Consider the following 24377-nt stretch of genomic DNA (forward strand, 5'->3'; position numbering starts at 1 on the left):
GCGAGAGGTACTGGGTTCGATCCCCAGCCAGTACGATTGCTTTATTTATTTAAAACAAAAATATTTATTTATCTAAATAGAGCGACCAGCGAGCCGCCGCGCCACCTCAAGAAAGGCAATGACAAGCTACTTTGAGTATATTTGCGCTAACAGCTTCTTAAACAGTGCCGTTTGGATTCGACGATTAACTGTAGGTCCTGTGTACTTGTGAAACATTGATGACACACATTACAAGTACATGCGAGAGATAGCCGATACTCTGTATAGAGTAAAGCACTGTAAAAATAATAATATAAGGAGATGACTATCATAACAGTAAGAATTATGAAATATATTTTTCTAACAAGTGGTCACTATTCGTAAGTCCGGTCTGCGACAACTTTTAAAAACTAAGTCTATGCTGCAAAATGCAACACCAAATCACCTAAATATACCAAAACATAAGTAATAATAAGATAAAGTAATAAGATTAGGATATGCGAATCGTAACACCATAAATTATGAAATACTGAAATTAGCTTACTTTTTATAAGTACGGACTGTAGTAACCTTAAAAACCTATGTCCATGCGGCAAAATAAAACACTAAATTGTCACAATACACCAAAACACTTTACTTTTAACACTGAATTTGCGTTTCGCTAAACATGTTTGCATAATCAGCAAATGATTAAAACTTAACTATTATTTAGAAATTGTGAGTTTATATAGGCACTCGATATGGTAATGCTGGGTAACACAGTTTATTATCAACACTATAAACAAGTTTATAATTGACATTCTTAAAAGTTCTCCTTTAGCTACAGGTTAAATCTTTATCCAAAGTTACTGAAACATAATTTAGCTTTATCCCCTTAAAAAGTTAAATGTTTATAGAAACTGTAAACTCGTATCTAATTGTTTTCTAATTATTTAATTAATGACGGAGGATATACATTATACTCCGTTCCTAATATTGTTTCTTTCTATTTCTTATTTAGGTTTCCATGATATATATTCCATTTTTACATACATCGGACATTTTTCTTTGTTTTGGTTTGGTTATTAAGAAACAAAATTAAATTAACAGATTTTGTATATGGTATTTATATTATATTATATTTTACCATGTGTATTGTTGTATCATAAAAATTATTTTTAGATATAAATAGGTTTTGATAACTTTATCTCCTCTTTTTGGGGCGTCTCACTTGGGTAAAAAATGTACATGTACTGCCAAAATATCATTTTACTGCCAAGCGACTGCTAATATTGCGAAGAAGATTGACTGACGGCCGTGTAATTATTATAGGCGACTGCCGTAAGACTGCCAATGGCTGTCAGCGACTGCCAAGAATATTTACAAATAATTCCAATAGCGAGACACCTCTCGCTCCTCTTAGAATCATTAAATATGATCAATTTTTGTTATTAAATATTTAAAAAAATATTATTGAATACCTGAATTAATGTATTTTTCTTTTTTTTAGGTAAGTGTCAAATAAATCAAGAAATTAAGCAGTAGTGAATATCCACGGGCACGCTAAAGAAATTATACAGGTAAATACATATTTAAAATCAGTTGTCATTTAAATTCATTAAATGATTCCTTATATAAATATCACACATATTTTACACTTAAATACAAACTTTAGTAAATAATTTTTTTAGCTTTTAGCCATATTAGACTAAAATAAAAACGTGGGGCCCCTCTGAAATCCTACCTATGGCAAAGCATATCTTTATACTTTGGTAGATCATGAGCTCGGCGTTCGCTGGTGAAGCCGTCACGGCTGGTTATTGATTGTCAAAATCTCCAGTTACGATTATAGTAAGTCGATGCAATCCACACTTAGTATAGAAGAAAGTATTACAGCAATAGTTAATGGGCCCCATGTTTTTATTTTAGTCTAATATGCCTTAAAGCTATATATTCTGCCTAGTACTAAAATATTTCTGAACTAGAAGTTCAAAATATCTAATTGTTATTATTATTTTTTCTAGTTTTCAGTGCACATAAGATAAAACCGTTTAACTTAAAAGTTTTTTTACCGATTTTTTATTTTCTAGTTTTCAGTATTTAACGGAAATGCTTACCGAATATTCCTCATTCTATTTAATTCATTTAGTGCATCATTATTACATGGTTTTTTACCTGATAATTTATTACAATCTAATTCCTCAATAGACCCTTCCAGAGACTTGACTCGACTTAGAGCCACGTATGCTTGCCCTTCCTCAAACAATTTTGAGCCCAAATACACTACTGCATGGTCGACTGTGCTGCCCTGCATTTTATGGACGGTGGATGCCCATGACAAAATTAAGGGTAACATCCTTCTTTCAGCCGTACCATAATTGAATTTTGCTGGAAACTGTATGGCTTTCGGGTATATAACGTGTATGCCGTCACTGCCAAAGTCAATCCAAACTGATGGTACATCTGTTTCGTACATTTGGGTTCGACGGAACTGAGGCCAAACAATTTCTGTAATGTGGCCTATAGCACCATTTACCAATCCTTTTGTAACGTCAATGTTGGACCGCAACATTACTTTTACTCCTACAAATATTTCAAGTACTGATGGTAAGCCTCCAGTCTTATTTATATCTGTTGGTATTATATTTGCTAAATTTAAATTATCTGTATTTCGTGTGGCGTCAATTAGTTGGTCCTGTGCTTTAATGGTATAAATTCGAGATACCTTATTCCGGAACAGATTTAAAACAGCAGCGTTGTGATTGTTTACTTGCTGATTAGTGGGGTATCCCTTAACGCTTTGTCTGTTGCAAACTAATCACTTGGGTTTTGAAGTTCCCACGAGTAATGGACATTTTAACGGTCGACCCCCCCCCAGAGGTTCAGTAGAGGGGCAAGGCTATAATATACAACAAGAGGCGCCCAATCTTGAGGGGAAAACGCTTGCGACATTACATTTTTAGCCAACCTAATGCCATACAGTCCTCAGCACGTTTTAACCTATTACCTTAACTTGGGTGGTAAAGCTACCGCTAACTACGTAGGTACATCTAATCGCCTTTTTTTTTATCTGTCCTTCTAACGTCACACAATCTTGGACACAACTGTTCTGGACACGACTACTCATGCCCTCACCTAATACGCCATTTTGTAACGACGTCCATCTTGGATTTTAAATTTTGTCATAATCACAGTATTCTACTAGTGTAGCCCTTTCATTTGATACCCATATTGAGGGGGTTGTGGAAAAATATGAAATCCGCCATTTTGTACCGGCGGTCATCTTAGATTTATAATGTTATTGATATTACTATATTGTATTGTCATCGGAACTAAAGGTGTGTACCAAATTTCAGATCAATCTGACAACAGGAAGGTACTTAAATTTCAATTTCTAATTTTGACCCAAATAAACAAACAAATAAATAAATACCGTACGAGTCGAGCTAAATAAAACCGTTTAAAAAATTGGCTTGCCTGATGCCCAACTATGAATAATTCCTCCATATCATTCCTGTGTGACATTTTCTCTCTGTAATTAATCAACTTAAATTTAGATCTTTTTTTAAATCAGGCCCGGTAGAGTTGTAAGTTAGTTAAACAATTTTTTATAAAACATTCATATTAATTTGATCGGAGACACTATAGGGGCAATATCTAACGAAATCATTATCAATGTAGCCTATGAAAAATACATTTTGACATTTAGTATTATGTGAATAAGTTTGCAGCATGTACAAATATAAATTTATTTTATGATGCCATCTCCATTAATGTGGAAGTTATTCATACTTTACTGTACATCACTTTATGTCTAATTTTTACTACTACTAAAATTCTTTTTCTTTAAAAGTAGTAACATATTAAATAAATTTAACTGAATATGACCGCTAGGTAAATATAACAAACTACCATCGGTTATTTTTGCTTCTACCATGGGAATCGGCTGCTATTGGTTAAAAATTAAAAAAAAATCATTTAGATAGCTGAAAACTGATACATTTATAAAGAATGTGTATACCTCTGTAGCGTGTGTAATTTTTGTGGATATTTCGTCACTGGAAGAAAATCTACAAAAAATGGCAGTGGTTTACTTATAAACAAATTTGTCAAACAGACAAAAAACGCTTAACATTTCAGGGAGTTCCGATGACGGGAAGAGAAACATTCCCGTCATCTGAAGCAAAAAAACACAAAGAACAAAGAAAAAAACTGTTTAAAATATCTAAATACAACTATTCGAGAACACTTTAGTTTTTTTAAAACAGATGCGTCTGAAAAAACCGTTGACGTTCTGTTATAATATCAAGTTAAACTTCAAAATTAACAATTACTACCTCATAATAATTACTCGATAAGGTAAAACCAAAAAGCTTCAAACTTTCTCTATGATTATTTTTTAATTTGTTTTTAATTTTTACATATGTTATATCTATTTATGTTGTAGCGTTTTTTAAACAACTACCACTGCGAACGGCAGCTTTTCATCGGAGAGCAGTCGTGGATAAGGTATTTCACTGGAAAGAAAACTAATTAAGAACAGTAAACAAAAAAATAGATATTAGGCGCCAGGCATGTACAGAGAAAGAAAACACAGTTGTATATTACTTAAAACTAATGACTATATTCATTCATGATGTTCGTTGCTGATACATGACATTGTAGAGATCTAGTGAATATGTAGTGGTTATATGTCAAAGAAAGTGGTGGTAAGAGTTGTACTAAATATCTATGAAAACGACTATGATAAAATACAAGAAATGTAAAGTTTAAGAGAATGTATGAAATGTAGCATTACTTTAATTAATTTGATATATTTTATATGATGTTAGAGTGCAATAATAATATCTATAAAAAGTAATACTATTACAAGACACAATGCAATGAAACCTAAGATCTAAATTATATTTTAACTACTAAATCGACATGAATGTTCTTAACAATCTAACCACTCAACATAGTCTATACGATATTATTTAAAATGTACGTTACTGTTTAAGACTGAAAATATAGAAAATCTAAAACATGAAAACTAGAACGTAAATCTACACTTAGCTGTTCTTTATGTAATCTTGCTTCAAACAGTAGCAGCGTGAGGTGGTCTCGCATCTCTGTACTCAGCCATCCAACACAAACCAAAGGGGCCAGAATGAGACACCATAAATTGGTACAGCCGTAACTAACTAGCTTACAGCTGGGAACGAAGCAGCATGGGACTCAAGCTACATCCACGCTGTGGCACTTATATGTAAGAAAAAATCGTTCTTACTGGGGACACTCGTCCACAGGACATCCGTACATAAGATAATGTCCGTACATAAGAAATAGTCCGTACCTTGGACACAGTCCGTACTTGGAAATAGTCCGTACCTTGGACACAGTCCGTACCTTGGACACAGTCCGAATCTTGGACACAGTCCGAATCTTGGACACAGTCCGTACCTTGGACCCTCGAAATACTTCCGAGGGCTCAATAAATAATAAACAACATGTCCTTTCTTCCATGTGACATTCTGGAGGACAAAAGAAAAGGGACGCCAACGTGCCAGCAAAACACAAATACAAGTTGGGACATCCGTAACTCTACCCTGTTGCTTTGAAATAGCAGCTGATTCAGATTATACAGCAAGATTTAAATAATCACCATTTCTAAAAGCTGGGATACAACAGAGCGTCAAAACAAAGTCAGGTTAAGCACGGAGAGAGTTGACAGAAGCGACGTTGACAGCGCGCGCCTCCACAGAATAGTAACAGGGTTGTGTCGAACGATAACAGGGTTGGCGACTAGGGAACGTAAAAATTACGCGTCAAATAAACTATCTGGCCTGAACGAGAGGGAATCCGGTGATGATAGGCCAGACATCATATATTATATATAAAAAAGACATGTAACGAACTAAAAACGTTACAATGTTATATTCTTTAAAATCAAAGAAACGATTGCCATACATTACTAGCCTCTACAGATGCATGAGCAATACATTTATTTTTATTAGATTGTATTAAAGACCCTCTTTTATTTCTCTTTTAGAGGCTATCGCTGCTTTCATTATACTTTTTGCCTTATTAAAATCGACTCTGTGCCCGGTGTCCATGAATGCTCACAAATCTTAGATTTGTAAAAATCGCCCTTTCTTAAATAATCTTTATGTTCTCTAATTCGAACATTTTCTAGATGACTATGAACTAGTCTAGATGTTTCACCAATATAAAATTTATCACATCATGTGAATGTGATACATGTACATTAATATAAAAAAATGGTACATTTATATAAAATTAAAAAAAAACATATTTTTTCAAATTTCTGCTCAGTAAACCTATTTTAGACATTTGTTACTTTAAATGTCAAATTTGACAGATAGCCGTGGTAACAGGCAAAATTTTCAAAGTAATTTTTAATCTAAATCTTAAGTTAATAAGTTTAAAAAAAATCCATATATGATGATGGCTTTATTTGTGACACTCTCTAATGAATCACTTCAGAGGAGGGTTTAATAGAATCACTCAGAGCTTTTCAACGAAAGTAGACCCCTTTTAATCACTTGGTTTACTCTGCTATTAATTCAACTAACGTAAAGCAACCTTAAAAGTATCTTTACTGGCTTGTTGGATAACTTCATGTTGAACTACGCTCGTTGAATACAAATGAGCAACTGACCCCCTCGGCAAAATCGTGTATGCCGTGCCGCTATCTACAAAAAGCTATTTATATTTTTATTTGGTTTACGTAATATAGTAACAGAAACGTTATCCTTCCGTTTATGTAATGTAATTTTAGATGCTCACGATATTATAGTATTTTTATATAACTGCATTTTAATAAAAATGTAAGAATTTTACATTTTACATTTAAAAATTAACAAAGATTTTGATTATTATTAATGATAGCTATGCTAAAGGAAAATTACAGAGTGGGGTATGGGTTGGGAATGAATCACCGCCACTTTATAGATCTATTGTGTCCCCCTTTCTTGAGTTATAACTCATTATACACTATAAATAAATAAATATATAACGCTTTATTGTACAAAAAGTCAAAATAGCTTCATCGATAAAGCATTCACAAAACCAACAAAAGCACCAATAATAAAAAATATACAATACAAATCATACAAATCAAAAAAAAATAAGTCATTAAAATTACAAATAGAACATACATGGACATTGCAGAACACAAAAGAAGGCGTATCAATAAAATTTTACAATAGGAAAATTGTAAATGGATATAATTTTACGAGTTATAAAATATCAAATACTAGACTTTTAACCAGTGTGTGAGATGATCAAAATTTTAAAATTCAAAATTGTTCATGATTAAACATCAACAAAAATGTCGTTTACCGCATATAGGGCTCTCTCCAGTAAGTATGATTTCAGAGCTTTGCGAAATGCGAGAAAGAATGAAAGCGAATTGATATTCAAAGGCAGATGATTGTACATTTTTTTGGCATTGTACAGTATTGAGCCTTTAACTAGTTCTGAGCTCGGGGTTGGCAGATAAATATCGTGCTCCGCATTCCTAAGTGGATAGTTGTGAGATGGCCTTTCGGGAATAGCAGATATGTGCTTGCGGATTAAGTAAACAGAATCAAAAATAAATAAAGAAGGAAGAGTCAGTATTTTGAAATTTTTAAAGAAATTCCGGCAGTGAGTTCTACTGTTCAGTCACAATAAATATCGAACTGCTCTCTTTTGAAGTTTGAAAATAAGATTAAATTTTGTTGCGTAGCAAGTACCTCAGAATGGAAGGGCATAACGAAGATGTGACTCAAAAAGCACTTAATAGGCTATTCTAGAGGTTGATAAGTTAAGTTCCTTAGAAACTGATCTTAGCTCAAAACATGCAGCGCTTAGTTTCTTTGATAAAGGTTCGATGTACAAGTCCCATTTTAAAGAGTTGTCTACAACACGACGTCAATAATAGTGGTGTTATTAAGTACAAAAGGTTGTATAGTATTTTTATATGACAAAACTTTAGTTTTTGGTAGGTTGAGGCATAGGAGATTAGAATCGCACCAAGATTTAATAGTGCGTAAGTCACTGGATAGAGTATTATACAGAGAAGACCAGGCTACTAGTAACATAGCAAGTTGCCGGACGAATTTACGTTTACCCGATTTGCGTTCGTTCTCGAGATTTACTGCCGGCTAGTCGGCTGGTCGTCAGTACGTGCTTGTGGACGGGTCGGTCGTGACAGACTAGAAATACGACGTGAGGAGTGCCGAGTATTTATTATTTTCATTTTAAGTGTTTACCTTCACTTAAGGTAAAATTAAAAAAGTAGAAAAAAGACTGAAAGTCTCGGTCTCAACGTTTATACAATGTTAAACTGTTACACGTGTTTCGCTCATATACGAGCATCATCAGACAAATACAATTAAAATTAATCCAAATACACGTTCACATTTTACAATTAAAACAACACTGTTGTTCTTTTTTCTACTTTTTTAATTTGAACCAGGTCTTTTTGAGAAAAATGGATGCATTCTTTAAATTTCACTTAAGGTATCATTTAAAATAAAAATTCTTAAATATTTATTACTTGAGTGTGTTTGCAAGCGAAAACTAAAAATAATTAAATTCTCTAAACCCAAAAAAAAACTAATTACCCTAAATAAAAAAAAGATATAACAAGTGTTCAAAAAGACCACCTTCTTGTGCTAAACAGAAGCCTAGGCGGTCGTAAAATCCCCGTCTGACATTGGCTAACATCTTAGGGCTAATAGTTTGGAAAGCCTCTCATATTTTTACTTGAAGCTCATCCAGATTATTAGCCCTATTATGGACCACACACTTTGGATTTTACATAACCCCACAAAAAGAAATCATTGGAAGAAAGATCTGGTGATTTAGCGGGCCACAAAATAGTTCCATGTCCACTAATTAAACGGTTGGGAAAAGTATTGTTCAAATATTCTTGAACAATACGCGCATTGTGAACAGGGCAACCACCTCGACAATTTCATTACTTGCAAACGTGGGATTTTGATACGCGGTAGCACAAATGAACACTTGCTTTAACTCCTGTTCTTCATTAATCAACACATCAGGCTTTTTGTGTTTTTGTGGGGACACGCACCCATATGTTTCAAAATTATTATTAATAACTCCTGATATAGTAGGTAAAGATGGAATTAGCCTGTTTACAAAAGTTTGTGGAAAATTTGTTTGTATATCCCGATAAGACCTATTTTGGAAATACCATTTTACAATTTAAATTTTCTCACGAACTTCGTAAACATCCATTATTTTACTTAAAAAATAAATTTTACACGAGAACTGTCGCGAGCATCTATGTATTCGTTTTGGCTATTAAAACACGAATAAATACAAATTCTGAAACATTCTTATCACATAATATCTACCTACTTTTATTTTATCGCATTTTTTCGCCTGCTTTTTATCCGGCGAACGGGTATACGCTAATTCGTCCGGTTTTGCCTATTCTACTACTACGGTGTTCCGGTCTGTATAATGCCGTAAGATCTGGGCCGCTCCAAGTGAAACTAGTATCGTCCGGAAAGAGGCAGATTTTACAGCTAATAGATTTGCAATGTCGTTGTCGTTGCAATGTCGACACCAAAAACAAAATAGGGCCAACAGGTCTCTCAGGACTTTGACTAAAGCCAGTATCTGAGACGATTTTACAGAGGTTGTTTCTCTAATATCAGTCGTACCAAAGTTCATGGTTGTCGTCTCGACTCACTCAGTGATGAGGTATTCTGGGAGAAACCCATTTTCCCCACAGAATCCGCATTTATCGTTGTTTCTTAGATGTTCATTTGAGAAGTCCGTGTCCTGTTAAAAATCCCATAACAATCCGGAAATTATTTTTACTTAAATTCCTCCTTAGTGGGTTTCCACTTGGGAAGCAGACATTGTGAATGATAATAAACTCTTACGTATGTGATAATGTAGTATAATTGACACCACTAATTCTTAAAGTAAGCTTCTTCTCCACTAAGTTTAAGCTTCATTCAAAACCTCGCAATTAGTGGATTAAATTAGCGGTTTCAATTAGCGTAGAAGTTTGTTCCTTTAATTTCAATGTAAGCGTTCAGAACGTCAAAATTAGTGGTAGCCATTTTCAATTAGTAGAAAAAAGGTATCGAACTTTTAACTTTTCCTCTAATTATGCTTCAAAATTTGCGAGAAATGTCATTTTGGTTTTTGATTGTCTTCCGTCAAGCGAAATTTTGGTTTAGAAATCAAAAGTTGATTGTTTTATAAGCTAAACATAATGCTTTCTCTTTGGATACAACTGACTAACGCAAGCTGTTGTAATTGAAACCACTAATTTCTTCTGCTATTTGCGAGGTTCTGAATGAAGCTTTTTAGTAACCTAAAAATTACAGATTTCTTGCTGATTGATTTTCATTTTAATTTAGTAAAATTAATGTAAAATACGATCAAATATAGACACATACGTATGTTTCGATCCGTTGAACGAAAATTCGTCATGAAAGTTGCACTTGAAATGTGAGTTGCTTTACAGTAATATGTCATATAGGAAGATGGATTTTGATAGATTGCCTGTCTTTCTATGAAATGATGTTTTAGTTTAAGGATATCGCCGCCTCGTGACTTTTCTATTTAAGTAAATATTATATTTGAAAGTGTTTTTGACAAGTGAAAACAGTATCATGACATGAAGGGAAATTGAAAAAAAACGCGTAAAGGTCTCTTAGAAATTCCTATCGCTGATATTTTTTGTGCAAAATTGTTTCGAGTATAGTCATCAGAATTTTTAAGGTAACTTGATGCCATCGTTTTTTTGATACTCAAAAATAGAGACTTCAATACTTAAATATCTTAATAAATCTTTAAAACGAAAAGATGACATGAAGAAATAAACATAAATGCGTTGTTATAAAAACAAACGCAACGGAGAAAATTTTGGTCAAATTTAAAGTGTTATATTTTTGTTATTTTTAGCTCTATTTTCACGATTTTTTTAACAAACTGTATATAATTATATCGACTTTAATTTGTCAACTCAGTTTTTTATAAACTTTAGTATTTGGCATATTATACAGAGTTAATCGTGGAGTGGTTTTTTACCCTAACTTTGACACACCCTGTGCAATAAATTCGTTTGTAAATTTTCCTAAAATATAATTTTACGGTCAGAAACATCTCTCCTGAGCTTTTTGTTTTTTAGATAATGTCAATACATGCCTTGGTTAATTTTTAAGAGCGAAATGAACTTTTTGCCATCAAAAATTTGCAATTTTTTCAATTATAAATTTCTTTTTGAAGTTTTTTTTTTCAATATGACAAGGCAGCTTCGGTGATTATTGTGAACTGTATACTACTCTGAACTGCCCATCATGTTCGACGTTTCGTAAATGCTTGGCAGGAAGATTAGAGGTCGCAAAGCATTACCAGCTTCATTAAATGAACTTCGCCTGGTTCTTAAAGAAGAATGGGAAAGCATAACGCAATGTGATATATGCAGCCTCAATAACAGTATGAACGGATGTATACAGGCAGGGGAGGCACCTGGTATTGCCTCCCTTGCATTAGGGTATTTTTACATTTTTTTTTCTGTTTGAATACTTCAGTATTACAGATGATTTCTTTAATATCGTTAGTTCTGTTATCGCTATTAAGGTTTATTAGAACCAGGACTGTATCGTTAGTCTTTAACGTTTTTTTTAAATTTATTATAGAGTATCCGATGCAGATTAATATGACGTTATGACAATAGTCACCAAAACCATCTCGTCTTATTATAAAATTACATCAAAAGTAACGATAATTGAAAAAATTGCTAACTGATCTTGATCAGTTCATTTCGCTGTTAAAAATTAACCAAAGCATGTATTGACATAATCCAAAAAGTAGCTCTGAAGTCATGGTTCTGACCGTAAAATTATATTTTAGGAAAATTCACAGAATTTATTGCACAGGGTGTTTTAAAGTTAAGGTAAAAAAACAACCCCTCGATTAACCATGTATAATATGCAAAATACTAAAATTTATAAAAAACTGAGTTTACGAATTAAAGTTGATATAATTATATACAGCTTGCTAAAAAATTCATGAAAATAGGGCTAAAAATAATAAAAATTTTAGCGTTATAAATTTGACCAAAAAGGTCTCTGTTGCGTTTTTTTTGCATCTGAGTATACATATCATATTTTCACATTGATTTGATTGTTTATCTGGTATATTTTCATCTACCAGTTAAACCATCCAAATGCTCTCTATCGATTGAAATTATTTAATATTCTAAACATTGATTCAAAATTCGAGCATTATTAATGTTGCACTCCAAACAAGGTTTTTGTTCTATTTTAATGCATATTTAATTTATCTGTCAAAATGAGTTACAAATTCTATCGGACGATGCCGTTATATATGGTTAGGTCGTAAATTTATTAAATATTGTTTGATGTGGGCCGATCTATGGACGGCGCATTATTTATTAGACTAAAACCAACTAATTACGGTTTTTGTATATTAATAAATAATTAACCTATTGTGGCGTAATGCATTTTAAAGGCTACAATGTTCTGTTACCGATAATATATATTTGGCAATTGCTAAATTATAAATTATTTGAAAAGAAACATTATGCATTTTAATATCGTTCTGGATGGTTTAGAGTATGTATTATGGTTGTTTTATGCATAATTATTTTATTCATTTGTATCGACTAGGGACTAAAATAGAAATGCACTTTAGGTTTATTATTATTCTAATATTGTGATGATTTTTTTATAGAGCAGTAGGTAATAAGTAGGTCGAGCAGAAAGCTAAGTTTAGTTTAGAAGAAAAACATCTGAGTAATTTTACTGTTTAATGCAGCGGTAACTTAGCTGTTACAATAAAAAAAAATTGTGTGTGCACTATGTGCGCATATTTGAAGTGAAAACTATTACTAACAGCTATTAAATTTAAGGATTTGAATGTAATTTTGATTTGAATTTAATATGTTTGAGAAAATGTAGTTTTGAATGTTAAAAAAGTACAAAATTAAAAATTAATTAATAATTTGAGTCACTTTCACAAAATTTGTATTAGAATGACCGTCTGTCCGTCTGCGGAATCGTGTACCTCTATCCACGTGCAGAGTTGGGTTCCAATCGACCTATAATTAAGCAAAATCATGATGAGAGAGGCATCGGTTCCAAACGTCGAGGATATCATCCTGTAGCCCGTCCCCGATTATGCCGAAATCGGCCCACATTTTTTTTCAATATCAAATCCTTAGTCCCACCCTGATGAAGATGTAAACGAAACGTCATATTCAACTTTGCAGGGTTGGACCGTGTGCACCGTCGCTCATATAGCCTACCGCCAAATTTGGTCGCGATTGGACGACATCAACTTTTGACGTTTCTTACGTCAAAACTAACTGTCACAGTGACACGTGTCGTACACGGTCAAATTGGCCTTGGTCCAATCTGTAGACTTTTTAGACGAAATTTCATTTAAATCGGACGATTTTTTCGCCATTGATTTATATTCAATACTAGAATTTAAAGGACTAATAAAAATATAGGATCTTCTTTCAATGCGCAGTAAGGAACGCAACGTTTACCGGCAGCCAGACGGGCCGCATGCTGTTCTAGAGAGGATAGTAAAAGATATATCAAAGAGCCAGACGTCTTAAAATACTTGCTTTTCCGACGTTGCTAGCTCTCGTACTATCACGGCTGGATAGAGTACGAAACGAGACAATCAGGGATAAAATAGGTAGACAGAAAACTATAGCAGAGCAAATAGAGAGTACCCAACTGAAATGGTATGGACATGTGAGAAGGATGGACAACACGCGACTGCGAAGGTACTCTACTGGCTTCTACAGATGATAAGGAAACGGGGAAGATCAAGGATAAACAGCGTGACGAAGACTGGAATGAATGAAACCAATGGCGACTAGGCATCGCATAACGTCGAAGGAGGTTTTAAAAGCAATTCTTATACAGACCGGACCACCGTAGTAGTAACATAGGCAGAACCGGACGAATTAGCGTATACCCGTCCGCCGGATAAAAAGCAGACGAAAAAATGCGATAAAATAAAAATAGATAGATATAATATAGGTCAATACCCGTATTGTTCAAGAATATTGGAACAATACTTTTCCCCACCGTCTAATTAGTGAACATGGAACTATTTTGTGGCCCGCTAGATCACCAGATCTTTCTCCCAATGATTTCTTTTTGTAGGGTTATGTAAAATGCAAAGTGTATGGTCATACTAGGGCTAATAATCTGGATGGGCTTCAAGTAAAAATATGAGAGGTTTTCCAAACTATTAGCTCTAATACGTTAGCCAATGTCAGACGGGGATTTTACGACCGCCTAGGCTTCTGTCTAGCACAAGAAGGTGGTCTTTTTGAACACTTGTTATAACTTTTTTTTATTTAGAGTAATATTTTAGTTTTTTTCGGGTTTAGAGAATTTATTTATTTTTAATTTTGGCTTGTAAACACACTCAAATAATAAATATTTAAGTATATTTATTTTAAATGTTACCTTAATTGAAGGTAAACACTTAAAATGAAAATAATAAATACTCGGCACTCCTCGCGTCGTATTTCTAGTGTCACGACCGACCCGTCCAAGCACAACTGCAACTGCGTACTGCCTAAACCAGCCGACTAGCCGGCAGTGAATCTCTAGTACGAACGCAAATCGGGTAAACGTAAATTCGTCCGGCAACTTGCTATGTTACTAGTAGCCTGGTCTTCTCTGTATATATTTCAGAATATTGCGATAACTAACAATATTAATAATTCAGAATTGGTAGTAATATATATATATATATATATATATATATATATATATATATATATATATATATATATATATATATATATATATATATATATATATATATATATATATATATATATATATATATATATATATTTTTTTAATTATTTAACAGAAAATAATATATTTCTTAAAAAATAAACGAATGGAGATAAGATAAAAACTAAGTTGCATTTTTCTCGGCTCCAATTAAAATGGACAAACCTGATTTTTCCCATATAGTCGTGCAACCAAATTTTAATGATATTTAGATAAAGCATTTGTTGCAACCAGAGCTCCCCAAAAAAGTAATGATAATGTAAGTTTATTAAATTGAATTTCAAATTTTTCTATGCAGACTTAGGAACTATGGAAGACATGACAATTTTTTTGGGCATTTTTGGTCTAACAAAAAATCTATTTACTCGAAACAGGAATTTGGCAGACTCTATCCAATAAGCATCTCTAACATATAAAACATCAGTGTCATCCGGTAACCAAAAAATTAATCATTCTTTTCACAAACCCCTATCCATTCGAGCTCACACCATACCGAATTATTCCTCCAGGGGTTAATTTCCTAGAATAATTCTAGTTCTCCGGGAATATGTGTGTCCTCCTTCGCAGAAAAGGTGCGAGCGCGGAAGATAATCGTATAAATCAAGGACTATTCCGGCCTTTGTGCTCGCTGACGTCCACGGATTAGAGTTTGGGCAACTGCGGCAACTGTTTCCCCATTTTGGAGAGACGGCGGATGAGGAGGGGAGTGGGGGGCGTGTGCCGCCGCCACTGCTGCTTCAGAGTAGGTATTAAACGTGAAATATGTCGAGCGAGAGGTCGACAATGCGGTCCGCTACGACGAGGAATTTTGTATTCGCTGACAACAATGGCACGGGGGGATTTCGTATCAAACTAAACTATGCGGGGCGCACGCTCTTATGTACGATTTTGTCACTGTTCAAGGGTATCGTTTTATAATTGTTGTTGTTTGTTTAGCGGCATGTTATGTGTTTAGTTTATTTTACTAAATGAAATGTAGACATTGAATTAACACAACTCTAAATAAAGTTTTCTAGTTACTACCAGTTAAATTCTTGTCTTTCTTTATTTATAAAATATACAGGGTTGTCCGAGTTGTGTTCCGAAAATTTCGGCAGCATATTCTACATATAAAAATAAGTAAAAAAGTTCGTATGAGTGTATGTCCTAAAATGTTTCCTTTAGGAGATATAGGGTGCAGAAGTTTAATTTTTATTTCAATCTTTTCCAAATAATTTATGGAAAGAACGTCAACATTTGGATGAAAAGCGGTGTCCGGGAGTTTTTTGAAATGAGAAATTTGATTTTAATGTCAATATGACTCTTATTAACTTTTTTGAAGAATAATAACTTTTTGTCCGTACCTGTATTAAACAACTGAGTAAAAATATATTATATATATTCCATCCTGTAACTCTAAAACTATGCATATCCACACCCATTTTTATAGGAACTTTTTTTTGTATTTGCTTAAACTATTTCGCTAACAAGAGACAAAAAGTCATTGGCGTAAATGTTTTTTTAGAAAAATATTCCATTGATAACCCATATGCACGTCCCTGGTAAATATGTAGACACATTTTTAGCATTATGATATGTCGCATTTATAATAACTTTTACCCTCAAAATTTCATTCGGAAGGCTAAAAGTACTAAAAATAAAAAAATATAATAAATCGAAAAAATATTAAGATTTTAGCACCCTGTAGCTACGAAACAAGGCAGAATTGGACTTATGTTGATATGAAAAATAAATCTTATTTTTACGCGAGGAATCTCCCCACGAGAGATGGCACATCTTTTTTGAAACACCCTGTGTATTATATTTGTTGCTATAAAAAAGATTCATATAACGAACAGTTTTTTTTTAAACATGCTAGGTTTCAACTGGGAAATCACAAGGAGTATCACTGACAATTTAGGGACTTTTTAACATGTAGGCGAGCCGGAGTATAAAAATTATTCCAGGAAATTAACCCCGGAGCAAAGTTCAGGACGGGTACAGGAGGCTAATTCGTTTGGCGGCACCCCGGGCTGCTTTAGGTTTTTTGATTCTGGGCCGATTAGTCGGTTGCCCTTTTGACTGGAAACACGGTTTTTATCGCTTTTAATGTACCGCGCGGCGGTTTTTAAATCAGCGTTCGGTAAAGAGACTTTCCGAATTTCAGTTTCGGTATTTAGGTTTTTCTTCTTTTACTTGGCACCGAAAAATATAATCATGCATGTACGTTTCTTTTGATTGTATTGTTCTGATGTAATGCAGTTTCAGTATACCTGGGAAGCTATTAAAAATGTTCTCTCATTTAATTTTGCTTAAAAAAACGTAATATTTATGGTGTTCCTTTAAAAAACTCAACAAGAAAAGTTATTTTATATTTGAGCATTCTATATTTGATGTAGATTTTTTTTAGGATTACGGAATTTCTAATTAAGGAAGTGGAGACCTTTTACTTATCCTCTTTATCCTTTTATTTGATAAATACTTAACTGTACCATTCCAAGCAGAAATATTCGCTTTATAGATTCCAAGTAGAAACTAGAAAGATGTTACTCTGGGCAGGAGAAAATAATAAAAGAACTTACTTAGGAAAGCTTATGAATTTATGCCTAGTAAGCTTAGCGGCACTTACAGTGCCAAAGGTATCATCGAGACATGTCTGTGAATGCCTGGATGATCTAGGAACTCAGGCACAAAGGAACACAATTATATTATTATGGGTCCCATCCAAGACAAGCATAAAGACAACGCAATTGCAAGGCAGGGATCATGGAAAACCTTCCATCTTCCATCGTCCAAAAAAGTACTGAGAATGCATAGATATACATGCCCGTAGTACATTAAAACTTTGGATCAAAGAGAAGCAGACAGGGGTCCAGGTAATATTAGTGGCAAAAGTATAGCCTTCATTTAAGGACCTAATTCTAAAACCACAAGGGAACTGGTAATACTAAACAAGGATAAAGTGCTATTACAAGAGGTCTTTTGACGGAACATGTTAATATCAAGTGTCACCTAAACAATCTCAACATTTATATCAAGGAACTGATGGCCACAAAAGACCTGCACAAACTAATGCGGAGCACATGGTGCAGATATGGAAACCCAATAAGCCTTAACAACCTAACCCAATAAGCCTTAGAGGTAATTTCTTCACTTAAACTTTTTTTTAATTAATATTTTTCTGGAACTATCATCAAAACAATTCTAATAATAACTTTATATGAATTATTTAGACTGGTCGGGAAAGCATCCAAAAATACACTAAAATATAGGGTGTTTCCAATAAAAAAATTGACCATCAGCCACCCGTGCCACAAACAGCCTGTAACACAGGAACAATTTTCTTGAAATATGTCATCGTACATTATTTAGGTTTTTGCTTGAACGAAATTCTTGTGTTTTGGTTTGGTTTGGGAATATTCCTCATTGTAACGTTTCCTTGACACAATGCAAACGGCAGCTTTTCGTCTTTGCGAGCAGTCGTAGGTTCGTTTTTTTATTTTTTTATTAGGTGTTATAATTAATAAAGTAATCAAAATTTAAATGTACGACAAAAAATAGTATCACTTGTTTTGCTGATTAAAAATCATTGACATATTAATATTGAATTACGCAAAATAAAGTTAAATAAGTACCTCAAACTAACGTGGTTCATGAACCTTGTTGTATGCGCACATAATTCCGTCAATCAATCAAAAGTTATTTAAATAAATATGTCAAATGACACCATCACAAAATACTTGACAAGATATTAATATACATAAAATTTTTTAAAAAATTGTACATTTAAAATTAAGAAAGTTATATTTTAATAATGAAATTCAAAAATATCTAATAATTACGTAATTCGTCAACAGTAAGTAAATAGATTTGAAATGAGTTAATATTAAAAATGAAATCTGGCCTGATTATCCGGTGCAATTCTAGGCTTTGGCTCGTCCTTCTGGATGGTGTGTGTCTCATCCTCAATCTACCACAGCCTCGAACAGCACCTTACAATACCACCAGCCATGTGGAAATCAAACATGGATCATAGATACAGGCTTTCGTACCTCAAACCACCAATCACGACATATAACTCGCCATGTAACTGGACGGTAAAACCCTGGAAACGACGCAGCTTTTGCACAAAATTCATTTTAGCAATTTTAGAACTTATCTCACGATGCTGAGGGTTTACTCAAAAATTAAATGCATACTGACAGGACAACCAAAACCATGTTTAGAAAATCTGTAAAGAGATAAGGTTGAACCAAAAGAGTAAAAATGTGATGAAGATCAAACTTACCACAAAAATACCCATGAAAACTAAAAATTGATTCCTTCCCTAAATGCCAGGAACCATTAGGACTACATTCCAAAGTATAAAATTATAAAAAGGTTGAAACTTTTTCGGATGACTTCAGATAAGTATAATTGATGTTTAAGCCACGAAATCTGAATCAAAAATGGTGACTTCCGATAGTCAAAAAGATGCTCTAGTTCTGCGCCGACAATGGCATGTACGATCAACAGAGTGTCCGAAACTAGTCAGAACTAATTCGGTAGGCTGTATGTTGGGTTGCCAATAGTATCGTTTTTATTAAAACGTTACATCATGTAAAAGTAAGATTTGTTTCTTATATCAACATAGGTGCGATTCTACTTTGTTTCATAATTAGAAAACGTTACAATCATTTTCGATTTATTTATTATAATTTCCCTCCAAGTGCTTTTAGCGATTCCAATGAAATTTTTAAGGTATACGTTATTATAAGTGCGACATATTTTAATGCTAAAAAGTGTCAACAGATTTACCAGGGACGTACGGATTATAAGTGGAATATTTTTCTAAAAAAACTGTATGGCCAGTGATTTTCTTCATTAGCACAGTTGTGTAGGTCATTTAATTCTAACTAAGAGTTTATCAAATGATAACTTTTAGTTGGCATTAAATTTTGCCGATTTTATTCTTCTTGATGAGGAAACACACATTTATATTAATTTAACTTTATCCATGATTAATAGTAAGTTTTAAAAAAATATTATCATTGGCAAAAGTGATAAATAAGTACTCATTGACCCCTCATAAAAAAATATGAAAAAAGTTCCTATAGTCCTTCGTGCCGAAATGTATTTTGCAATGCGTTTTAAAATTACAGGATGTTAAAACTTTAAAAAATAGGGTCCTTTGTAATTATCTTAAACACCATTATTTTTTTCTTAAATTTGCTGTAAATACCACTAAACATCAGTGTTACAAATTTTAATAAAATTTAATAATAAAATAGATTCAATAAATAATTTATTAATTGTGATTAATAAAATTGGGTCTATCTTGTCAAGAAGATCGAAATCTACAAAATGTCTATATACAACTTTTAATCGGCATTAAACGGCCTATATAATTTTGCTAACAAGGCAAAAAATATGTCAGTGGAACACGTGTTGTTTTAGAAAAATATTTTGATGATTAGCTCTTTGCACGTCACTTTCATTTGAATCGCTAAGGCTTGAAAGCATTGAAAGAAAATTATAATAAATAAAAAAGGAGGTTTTAATCTCGTGAATTTTCGAAACAAAGCTGAGAATCCAACCTATGCTGATATAAAAGATATATCTTATTATTAATTGAGAAATCTCCTCACGGGAGATTGCACATGTTTCTTGAAACACCCTGTATATGCCCGACGCAGGCGGCACTTGACGGTCAGGCGGCACTTGGGGCGCTTATGAGCCCAAAGGTATCGTCGAGACTCGTCTGGGAATGCCTAGGTGAACTGCGAGCTCTGGCTCGAAGGAACAGAATTAAATTATTCTGGGTGCCGGGCCACAGTGGCATCCAAGACAAAAACAGTTGATGAGCTAGCTAGTCAAGGATCATCAGCATCCTATCTTGGTTCAGAGCCAGCACTCGGAATACCCAAATGTATGGCCCGTAGTGCACTAAAACTCTGGATCAGGAAAAGCAGAATGTCCACTGGAGAAACAGACAGGGGCACAGGCACAGCAAGGCTTTTATCCAAGGACCTAGCTCTAAAACCGCAAAAGAACTGCTAATGCTTAGCAGGAATAAATTGCGGATTACAACAGGCCTCTTGACAGGACACATGGCTGTCAAGTGTTACCTGTAGAAGCTCAACCTGTATCAAGGAAGTCTTTGCTGCATACTCTGCGATAAAGATCCTGAAACAGCGGAGCACATAATATGTCACTGCGAGGCTCTGGATCGCAAGCGACACTTTTATTTGGGAAAGCTAGGCTAGAACCGGAGGAACTATGCTCCCATCCTATCAAGGACATGCATAAGTTAGTGCTGGGCACAGGGATAGGAGAATGGGTGCAGATATAGAAAGGGGACAAACACAATAGGCCTCACAGGTTGCAGTGTTTCCCTCAGAGGACGGCCCCTATTTATAAACCAAATACCCTAAAGGATGTGCAAACGCACACTTCTCATAAAATATGCAGAGAGAGAAAGATACTAAACGGCGCAGCGTCTGATGTTTCCAGATTTTCGAATTATCGGGAAAAATAGGTACCTGCGGACTGTGAGTCCGCGCGCGACCTCCGAAAGGTTAATAGAATATTTGTCGAAATTTGATGTCGACGATACAAGGTTCTTTAAGTATTTTTTTTAGTTTTATTAATTTAGTTTAGTTCTCTTCATTTGCTCATATCATCAACTACATACTTTTAATTTCAGAATTTATTTATATATATGTTCCCGTCATCCCTTCGTGGGACATAGGGCTTCCAAGAGATGTTTCCATCTGATCCTATTCTGAGCTGTCTGTTTGATCTCTCCCCATGTTTTCCCGACCTCTTGGGCTTGAGAGGTTACTGTTCTTCTCCAGGTATTCCTTGGTCTTCCCCTGGCACGTCTTCCCTGTGAATTCCATTCAAGTGCCTGTCTAGCGATATCTCTGTGGGGTCTGCGCAAAATGTGCCCAATCCAGCCCCACTTTCTTTTCCTAATTTCGATATCTATTCGATTTTGTGATGTTCTTCTCCACAGTTCTTCGTTGTTAATTTGATTGGGCCAGAAAATTCTCAATATTCTTCGAAGACACTTGTTAACAAACACCTGTAGGCGATCCATGAGACCACGCGTAACCTTCCATGTTTCGCATCCATAAAGCAAAAATAGATTTGACATTGCTATTGAAGAGCTGGACTTTAGTTTTTTTGCTATATATAGAGGAGTTCCACACAGGTGTAAGCATGCCAAAAGCTCTTTGTGCCTTCAAAATCCTTTCCTCTATATCTTTCTCTGTGCCCCCATCGCTGTGAACCATACTTCCCAGGTACTGAAATTCATCAACTCTTTGGATGGCTCGGTTGGGGAGGTATAGATCTTGGTTGTTGGGAGTATTTGACCTCATTTCTTTGGTTTTCGCCACGTTGATTTGAAGACCGACATTATTAGCTTTCTCTTGGAGTCTAAGAAGTTTTTGAGACACATCCGAATGTGAATGGGAAAAGATGCATAGATCGTCTGCGTAATCCAGGTCTTCTAGCCTGCTTAAGAGTCCCCATTGTATCCCTAGTGGTTCTTTAAATGCTCTATTTAGTGCTACATCCAGAACGATGTTAAAGAGTAGCGGCGAAAGTATACAGCCCTGTTTTATACCTACTGCAATAGAAATTTTCTCCCCCACTTGACCTTTATGTAATACACAGCTTGTAACATCATGATAAAGCATTTTAATCGTGCGGATTATTTTTTCGGGTATTCCATTTTCTCTCAAAGCTTTCCAGATGGCTATGTGTTTTATAGTATCGAATGCTCTTTGAAAATCCACGAACACCATGTATAATGGCGATCTGAACTCTTGAGATTGCTCTATTATTATTCTGAGAGTATTACTTTGGTCGATACATGATCTTTGAGGCCTAAAGCCTGCTTGTTCTTTTCTCAAAGTCAGTTCAAGGACATCTGATATTCTTTTTTGGATGACTGTAGCAATTATCTTGTTAATGGTGTTAAGTAAGGTAATGCCTCGCCAGTTCTTACACTGGGATAAGTCGCCCTTCTTGGGGAGTTTAGACTCTATCTAAGAATTTATTTATGGGTAGTTTTAATTACCTAACCTCAATGTCATATATTATTTTTACTCACTATATTCGAAAAAAATGCTGATATTAGCTTTCAACTAATACATTTTCCTGCTCTGGAATGGCTTAACGTTTCGCTGTTGAGCGATAAAGGTATTTGTTGGTGCGATATTAAATTATTCATATCGCATGTCCATATTTTCCCGGCAAAATGCGAGCTATTTTGCATGCGTTCGTTAGCACCGGCCCTCTAATTGAAAAATATAGTTTTAAACAGTTGAATAATGTAAATAAAATGGTCTCATTATGGGAAACGGCATATAGTAGTTCTAAAAATCGATATAGTCTCTGTTGAACTGTATTTCTTATTATTACTGTGGACAATATTACTGTAAACCCTTATTTTATTTTAAGGATTGAAATCAATTATACTAGGTTGTTCACTACATACGACGCGGATAATTTAGACCTCATTTAACACTATACCCATGGAATATTGACATTTTAGATTTTTTTAAAGTAACATATGTACAAAATGTACCGGTGGTAAAAATAATAATATTGCAAGCCCATTTGTTTACAAAAAGAAAACTATTTAAATATTTTTAAACGAGTATACTAATTAAATATACCACTATTATTTCCGCCCAAAAAATAATTAATTACATACTTAGTTGTTTTAATTAAAAAATTAGTCTAAATAAATATGGATTTGACTCAGAAATCAATTTAATAACAAGTTAATAACAATGAACGTCTCTGTTGTTATAAATAAGCATTCGTCAAAAAATGAAATAAAATTTATAAGGCGTTACTTTTTACCACATTGCCTAATACACATACAAAACTCAGTTTTTTAGTTTTTGGAGCAATTATTATTAATCAACGTAAACAGTCAATTATTGTAGTTTGAATACCGGGATCATATTAATTGGTCCTCTTTAACAAAAAAAAATATTTAAACATTTTTTTTTATATTTTTTAATTAAATAAGCGAACTACATCGACAATTATCTGTACTCTTTGAAAATTATTTAAATCTTTAAAAATAATCTAAAATGTCAATATTCCATTGGTATAATGATAAATGAGGTCTAAATTATAAGAAAATACATTTTCTGCGAAAACTTGAGGAGATAGTTATATCTCTCTAAAAATAGCATAGTACAATTTGATAGACAATTAAATTGTGTATCTGATTCTCGTAAAATATACAGGATGTTATATTTAAATTAAACAAGTTATTGCCGTTTAAAGCTACTAATAATTATTTAAAATAAATTTTTAGACACTCTGTATAAGGTAGTATTTTGTTTATTATTGCAACACAATATCTGATCAATAAATAGACTTCAATATATATTTAAAATTAAAAACATTGATACCCTTGGAGAAATGAAGCCTTATTTTTTTACTGCAATTTCACAAATTTGAAAATATTTTAAAAATGGTAAGGTTTAAGTGTGATAAACCTTAATCAAATTTACCTTTATTTCAATCATTGAATCTAAAAATAGAATAATATACCATTTGAAAAAATACGACTTTAATATTTTTTACTTACTGTTATAT

The sequence above is a fragment of the Sitophilus oryzae genome, unplaced genomic scaffold, assembly GCF_002938485.1.
Source record: "Sitophilus oryzae breed Bouriz unplaced genomic scaffold, Soryzae_2.0 scaffold_1947_pilon_pilon, whole genome shotgun sequence".
Lineage (NCBI taxonomy): Eukaryota > Metazoa > Arthropoda > Insecta > Coleoptera > Curculionidae > Sitophilus > Sitophilus oryzae.